The sequence below is a fragment of the Nyctibius grandis genome, chromosome W (genome assembly GCF_013368605.1).
Source record: "Nyctibius grandis isolate bNycGra1 chromosome W, bNycGra1.pri, whole genome shotgun sequence".
NCBI lineage: Eukaryota > Metazoa > Chordata > Aves > Nyctibiiformes > Nyctibiidae > Nyctibius > Nyctibius grandis.
The window spans coordinates 14,136,929-14,145,467 of record NC_090694.1 but is presented as its reverse complement, the minus strand read 5'-3'; positions in this window follow the sequence as shown (position 1 = coordinate 14,145,467).

Sequence of the window (8,539 nt, the reverse complement as noted above, 5' to 3'; positions counted from 1 at the left end):
GCGGCCATCTTGCCACTTGATCCCTAAAAACTGGATCTCTTTTGCAGGTCCCTTGACCTTTCCGCATTTGATGGCAAAACCAGCTTCTAGAAGGATTTGAATGACTTTTTCCCCTTTCTCAAAAACTTCTCCTGCTGTATCACCCCATACAATGAGGTCATCAATGTACTGCAGGTGTTCTAGAGCTCCACCCTTCTCCAGTGCAGTCTGGACCAGTCCATGGCAAATCATCGTGCTATGTTTCCACCCCTGGGGCAGTCGATTCCACATGTACTAGATGCCCCTCCAGGTGAAAGTAAACTGTTGCCTTCACTCCACTGCCAAAGGAATGGAGAAACATGCATTAGCGATGTCAATCATGGCATACCACTTGGCTGCCTTTGACTCCAGTTCATAATGGTGTTCTAACATGTCCAGTACGGCAGCACTCAGCGGTGGTGTGACTTCATTCAGGCCACAATAGTCCAGAGTTAGTCTCCATTCCCCACTGGACTTTCGCACTGGCCATATGGGACTGTTGAAGGGTGAGTGCATTTTGCTGATCACTCCTTGGTTCTCCAGTTGATGGATCAGCTCATGGATGAGTATTAGTGAGTGTTAGTCCGATATTGCTGTCCATGGACCATTGTAGTGGCAATAGGCTCCTTTTGCTCCTCGACCCTCAGCAGCCCCACAATAGAAGGGTCCTCTGACAGATCGGGCAGGGTAGACAGCTGTTTAATTCCTACAGTCTCCACAGCCGCAACACCAAATGCCCACCAGTACCCCCTTGGGTCCTTGAAATACCCACTTCTCAGGTAATCTATACCAAGAATGCATGGGGCATCTGGGCCAGTCACAACAGGGTGCATCTGCCACTCAGTCCCAGTCAGACTCACTTCAGCTTCCAGTAGAGTCAGCTCTTGGGAGCCCCCTGTCACACCAGAGATACAAATTGATTCTATCCCTTTATAGTTTGATGGTATTATGGTGCATTGTGCACCAGTGTCCACTAAAGCCTTATACTGCTGTGGTTCTCATGTGCCAGGCCATCAAATCCACACAGTCCAAAAAACATGGTTGTCCCTATCCTCCACATGGCTGGAGGCAGGGTCCCTCTAATCCTGAACATAGTGGTCATTATCGACATTTTGGTTCGAGCAGCTCACATAGATTTGATCCCCATTATTCACCTCTGGTAAATAGGGATCCGAGGCCCATCTACGCTGTCTGGAGAGCTTCCCATTGGAAACTGGAGCAACAAATCTCCTGGAAGAAGCCCCATTCCTAATCGGTTCACTTTGCAACTCATGTACACGCATCTGTAAAGCCAAGGTAGGTTTTTCCATCCCATTTCCTCATGTCTTCTCCATAGTTACGCAGGAAAAACCACAGGGTGCCTTGTGATGTGTACCATCTCTCCTGAGCAGGTCTTGCATGGGAATGCTGTCTCCTGATGGCTGAGACATTCTTCGATGCAGGTGGGGAGCATGGTCTGTCCTCCATCTGGGACAATTTTTCCAACACCTTACCAAGCATTTCTGTGGATTTGTTAGACGGCTTTTCCACAGCTGAGACACTGGCCTGTGGGGAGGAAAAGAGATTGCATATTGCTGCATCCGATTATCTACATTGCCCACCGTTGGTGCGTCGGCATCTGCCCAGCTCAATAATGCTAATGTGTTGCCATACGATGGTGGTGCGCTCAGTACCCACTTGTGCCACATGGGTCCAGTATCTTTGAGTGCATCTGGATCTACTGGTGTCTCTGGGTCATCCAGGTCAGCAAAAATCAGCTCCCGGACAGCTTTTTCCCTCAGATTCTTAACACCTCTCTCAATGGTTGTCCACTTGCCTGGGTGGTATACAACATCACCCCTAAAAGGATACCTGTTCTTCACACTTTGCAGGAGTTGCCACCAGAGAGTGAGGGGTTCTGCAACAGTTGCAAGACCCCTATCAATACCCACTTCTCTAGCCATTGGTCCCAGCTCCTTGGCTTCTCTACCATCTAACTCGAAACCATCAGCTCCATTATCCCAGCAGCGGAGCAGCCAAGTAACAAGTTGCTCGCCTTCATGATGGCTTTAATCTTTACATATATCTCGTAGCTCACTCAGGGATAGGGATCGAGTGGTTACCTCTGGGTCGGCCTCCTGTGATGTCCCTTGTAAGCCATCATGAACTGCTCTTTTTGTGGTTTTCGTCTTCTTTACAGGGGCGACCAATACCAGCACTGGTTCAGTCCCTAGGTTAACTGCATCACCCATCACTGGGGGCTGATTAGTTGCAGCCCTTGTTGCCAGGGTCTGGGTAATCGCAGCAAGTGCTCTAGAAGAAGGGTCGGGTAACTTGGGAGGTCTATAGGGATGTTGCCAGGTCATGTAGGGAGAAGATTAGAAGGGACAAAGCTCAATTAGAGCTTGATTTGGCTGCTACGGTCAAAGATAACAAAAAAAGCTTCTACAAATACATTAACAGCAAAAGGAGGGTCAAGGAGACCCTCCACCACTTGCTGAATGAGGAGGGTAATGTAGTGTCAGGGGGATGAGGAAATGGCAGAGGTGCTCAATGCCTTCTTTGCCTCGGTCTTTAATGTCAAGACAGGTTGTCCTCAGGAGACTCGGCCCCCAGAGCCTGAAGTCAGGTGCAGGGGGCTGTGTGAACCCCCCATAATCCAGGAGGAGACAGTTAGTGACCTGCTGTGCCAGTTGGACATCCACAAGGCTATGGGCCCGGATGGGATTCATCCCAGAGTAATGAAGGAACTGGCAAATGAACTTGCCAAACCACTCTCGATTATCTACCTGCAGTCCTGGTTAACTGGAGAAGTTCCAGCTGACTGGAAATTAGCAAATGTAACGCCCATCTACAAGAAGGGCCGGAAGGATGATCCAGGGAACTATAGGCCTGTCAGCCTGACCTCGGTGCCAGGCAAGGTGATGGAACAGATCATCCTGAGTGCCATTACATGGCACATGCAGGACAATCGGGGCCAGCCAACATGGATTCATGAAAGGCAGGTCCTGCTTGACCAACCTGGTCTCCTTCTATGACCAAGTGACCCACTTAGTAGATGAGGGCAGGGCTGTGGATGTAGTCTATCTAGACTTCAGTAAGGCATTCGACACTGTCTCCCACAGCATCCTCCTAGACAAACTAGCTGCCCGGGGCTTGGATGGGTGGACTCTTCAATGGGTTAAAATCTGGCTGGATGGCCAAGCCCAGAGAGTGGTGGTGAATGGGGCAAAGTCCAACTGGCGGCCAGTCACTAGCGGTGTTCCCCAGGGCTCAGTTCTGGGGCCGGTGCTGTTCAATATCTTTAGAGAAGATCTAGACGTAGGGACTGAATGCACCCTCAGCAAATTTGCAGATGACACCAAGCTGGGTGGGAGTGTCGATCTGCTGGAGGGTAGGAAGGCCCTACAGAGGGATCTGGACAGGTTAGATAGATGGGCCGAGACCAACGGCATGAGGTTCAACAAGAACAAGTGCCGGGTCTTACACTTCGGCCACAACAACCCCATGCAGCGCTACAGGCTGGGGGAAGAGTGGTTAGAAAGCAGCCTGGCAGAAAGAGACTTGGGGGTGCTGATCGACGGCTGGCTAAACATGAGCCAGCAGTGTGCCCAGGTGGCCAAGAAGGCCAATGGCATCCTGGCCTCTATTAGGAATAGTGTAGCCAGCCAGTCTAGGGAAGTGATTGTCCCTCTGTACTCGGCACTGGTGAGGCCGCATCTTGAATACTGTGTCCAGTTCTGGGCCACGCACTTCAAGAAAGATGTTGAGGTGTTGGAGCGAGTCCAGAGGAGGGCGACCAAGCTGGTGAAGGGTCTGGAGGGTCTGACCTATGAGGAACGGCTGAGGGAGCTGGGGTTGTTTAGCCTGGAGAAGAGGAGGCTCCGAGGTGACCTTATTGCAGTCTACAACTACCTGAAGGGAGGTTGTAGTGAAGTGGGAGTCGGCCTCTTCTCCCAGGCAACTAGCGATAGGACAAGAGGACATAGCCTCAAGCTTCGCCAGGGGAGGTTCAGGTTGGACATTAGGAAGAATTTCTTTTCAGAAAGGGTTATTAGACATTGGAATGGGCTGCCCAGGGAGGTGGTGGAGTCACCATCTCTGGATGTGTTTAAGAAAAGACCAGACATGGCACTTAGTGCCATGGTCTAGTTGACATGGTGGTGTCAGGGCAACGGTTGGACTCGATGATCCCAGAGGTCTCTTCCAACCTGACTGATTCTGTGTGATTCTGTAAGTGCTTCCTGAAGTTGCGTAATTGCAGTACCCTGTGTAGAGATCTGAATAGCCTCTGTGGTAGCTGGGATGTCTGCTATAGGGAATGGCAGGGTCTGAGTATCTGTGGAGGCTGGGGCAGCTGCAGTGTCTGTCATAGGGGCTGGAGCTACTGTGGTGCCTGGTGTAAGGGCTGGGGCTGCTGTGGGGCTCGTTACAGTGGTAGCAGCAGCTGTGCTTATACACATGTTTAAGCAAGAGCAAGAACTGAAATACATTCAAAAGGCCTGACACTATGAGCATGGTGGTCAAAACATCCCAAGGGTATTCAAAATTCTCAAAAACCATTGAGATCAGCCTCGAGGAAAAAGAAAAGTACATGTCACTCATTTCCATTCCATAGAAATCAGAAACGGTCACAGTTCCAAAATAATTCATAATACCATCAACCAATGCCAAACAACATAGCAGAGTTATACCTCTAAGTGCATGCCCAGAAGTGATAAACCGCACAAAAGCGGTAACAAACAGCAGCAAAACCACACATTTGATTAGCCACCATAAAAGCAACTGTAAAGCCAAACCCCAGAGAATTCCACCCAGTGACCCTGCTACCTACACCAACATAATGACTGCTCGTAACAAAAACAGTCAAATCCATGAAAACTTCAACCCTCTGAGACTCTTAGAGCAGAAAGTCTACGATTCTCCCAGGTGTTCTATTTACTTTGGGCACCAAATAAACTGTCTTCATTTAGCCTGCACCCAGGGCTAAACAATAACAGTTTTTCTCTCACCCAATATCCCTTCCCCAACCAAGGAAGGAAATTAGGAAAAGGAGGGAGACTTATGGGTTAAAATTAAACAGATTTAATAAAATAAATAAACCCATATAAATGCTAACACAAAAGTATACTTTGCTATAGGTTGCAGCAGATTGTCCAAGAACACCAATCATTAGCAATGAGGAAAAAGGGAAGCAAGAAGAGCAAAACCAGCCTCCTCTCTCCTCAGCAAGCCCTCCCTTTCATAGTGAACTTGATTGTTAATGATATAGAATACACCTGTGGGCCAGCCTGAGTCAGCTGCCCTGCATTTAACTGCTAAGGGCCCTGATCACCATGGCTGGCCCCAAACTGAAACAAAATCCCAATGAAACTAGGACAGCAGGTACTTACCTTTTTTTCAGGGGAAGGGTTGGGGCACTCGTTGCAGCCTACTGCCTCTACTGAAGTCTCTTTCCTTACCGGTTCCGTCTGGCTGGATATATCAGACTTCACATGGGCTTTCTCTTCAGAAACGCTGGTTTTATCTCTGAGGCGAGTGCTCACCATTGTGGTAGGGAACCTAGTGCTCTTCCCTGGGCTGTGGACCTACTGGCGGTTTGCATATCCCTTCCTGCGTGCCGTATTCTGCGAACTGCTGCGCAAATTGCCGTGCCACGCCCTGGCTGATGCGCCACGCCCTGTTTGCCTGCCCTGGTCGCATGCACTCACAAGTCTGCCTTTTGTAGGAGGGGCTGCGGTTGCTCTGGCAACGCTCTCGCCTTGTCAGCGACTCTCCACTAGAGCTGCCAGTTCCTGGCGGGTCTTGCTGCTGCCCTGGCCTTTTCTTACCTCAGGAAAACCCCCTGTATGCAAAGATCTGCTGCTCAACTGCGGGACAGGCCAGCTTCGGAGCAGCTCCCCTCAGCGACTGACATCGGTGACTGGTATATTTATTGTGCTCACCTTTGCCTACTGAGAGATGCAGTCAGAGAACAGAATGGAAATTTTGAACTTATGTCAAGGTTTTCAGAGACATTGTGTGTTCTTGTCTTTTAGGCTGCTCTTGGCTTGATCTTAGTCTTTACTATTTATAATGAGTTTTATATACATTAAAAGTCTCAAAGGCTACACAAGCTCATACATATGAATGCAGCTGAAATCTCTCTTGGCAGATATAATGTCACTGTGACACAAGGAAAGGACTAAATTACTTACTATTGCTTACTGTTCTCTCTTACCATTTTTAAGGCAGCTTGTCTCTTTGTCATGTACTGAAGAGTCAACATGGGTTTATGAAAGGCAGGTCCTGCTTGACTAACCTGATCTCCTTCTATGATAAGGTGACCAGCTTACTGGATGAGGGAAAGGCTGTGGATGTTGTCTATCTAGACTTTAGTAAAGCCTTTGACACAGTCTCCCACAGCATTCTCCTGGAGAAACTGACTGCTCATGGCTTGGACGGGCAGATGCTTCAGTGGGTAAAAAACTGGCTGGATGGCCAGGCCCGAAGAGCTGTCGTGAATGGAGTTAAATCCAGTTGGTGGCCAGTCACAAGTGGTGTTCCCCAGGGTTCCACATTGGGGCCAGTTCTGTTCAATATCTTTATCAATAATCTGGACGAGGGGATCGAGTGCACCCTCAGTAAGTTTGCGAACAACACCAAGTTGATCGGGAGTGTTGATCTGCTGGAGGGTAGGAAGGTTCTGCAGAGGGATCTCGACAGGTTGGATCGATGGGCTGAGGCCAACTGTATGAGGTTCAACAAGGCTAAGTATTGGGTCCTGCACTTGGGTCACAACAAGCCCATGCAACACTACTGGCTTGGGGAAGAATGGCTGGAAAGCTGCCTGGATGAAAAGGACCTGGGGGTGTTGATCGATGGCCAGCTGAATATGAGCCAGCAGTGTGCCCAGGTGGCCAAGAAGGCCAACAGCATCCTGGCTTGTATCAGATATAATGTGGCCAGCAGGACTAGGGAAGTGATCGTCCCCCTGTACTCAGCACTGGTGAGGCCACACCTTGAATACTGTGTTCACTTTTGGGCCCCTTACTACAAGAAAGACATTGAGGTACTGGAGCATGTCCAAAGAAAAGCAACAAAGCTGGTGAAGGGTCTGGAGCACAAGTCTTATGAGGAACAGCTTAGGGAACTGGGGTTGTTTAGCCTGGAGAAAAGGAGGCTGAGGGGAGACCTTATTGCTCTCTACAAGTACCTGAAAGGAGGTTGTAGCAAGGAGGGTGTTAGTCTCTTCTCCCAAGTAACAAGTGATAGGATGAGAGGAAATGGCTTCAAGTTGCACCAGGGGAGGTTTAGAGTGGATATCAGGAAAAAATTCTTCACTGAAAGGGTTATCCAGCATTGGAACAGGCTGCCCAGGGAAGTGGTGGAGTCACCATCCCTGGAGGTATTTAAAAGATGAGTAGATGTGGTGCTTAGGGATATTGTTTAGTGGTTGACTTGGTAGTGTTAGGTTAATGGTTGGACTCGATGATCTTAAAGGTCCTTTCCAACCAAAACGATTCTATGATTCTAAGATGAGCAAAAAGAAGTTACCCCCAAGCATCTTCATTTCTTCTGGTGGCAGTATTTTCATATATGAAGCCATATAGGAATTAGTACTCTTTGTCAGGACATTTTCCTTAATCCTTCTGGTCTAAGATTCTGCAAGTCATGGAAAATACTGAAGTAAATCATCCTACATACTACCAGTTAATGTAATAACAATAAAAACTAAAATAACAGTTAAAAATAAAGAATTAAGAAAAGCCAACATCATTCTCTTTCTCCCACTCTCTTTCTGGTTGTCAATTGGGTTAGTTATTGTCCCAGGATGCTCGGTCTTTGATTCTGCTAGAGGATCTAGATGCTTCCAAATCACAAATGAATTTTTAACAAAACTGATTACTTCTATTTTTAAGGCAGAAATTGAGAAGGCATTTGAAATTTCACTCAAATTCCTATAAGCAAAGAAATCTCTCAGTCTAGTCTGCCTTATATTCTTTATTTAAAAATAATTTAGCTAATTCAGTCTAAACGGTGAAATGGTTTCTACCATGATTTTATGGTTACATAGAAACAAATATTTCAATATCACTAGAAAGGGACAAACCAAAATGCTGTGTAGGAATCCTCTCACTAACATTGGCAACTGCTTTTGATCACCCTGTAATAGACGGGTTAACTTTGTTCATGAAATCGCACGTAGATGTAAAGGCTTTACTGCAACAAACCTCCTGTTATGTAGGATGGTAGGTATAGAATAACATATGTTAAGCTTGTAACTAGATAAGGAAATTCCAACACAACCGACAAATGGCAAATGCATAGATAAGGAGGCGCCAGAAGACAAATGGATGGCTGAGCCTTGGGAACAAAAACAACACCCCTGCTGTGCCTTAATTGTTGTGATTTACAACTCTGACTAGATAGTGCCTTTTCCTTGGGGCCAGCCTACATATGCAATAAATCAACCACGATTGTGAATTATAATAACCCAACCCATACTAATGAATATGTATGCTTTGTCTAATAAATTGATGTTTCTCCTAAGATTCGGCGC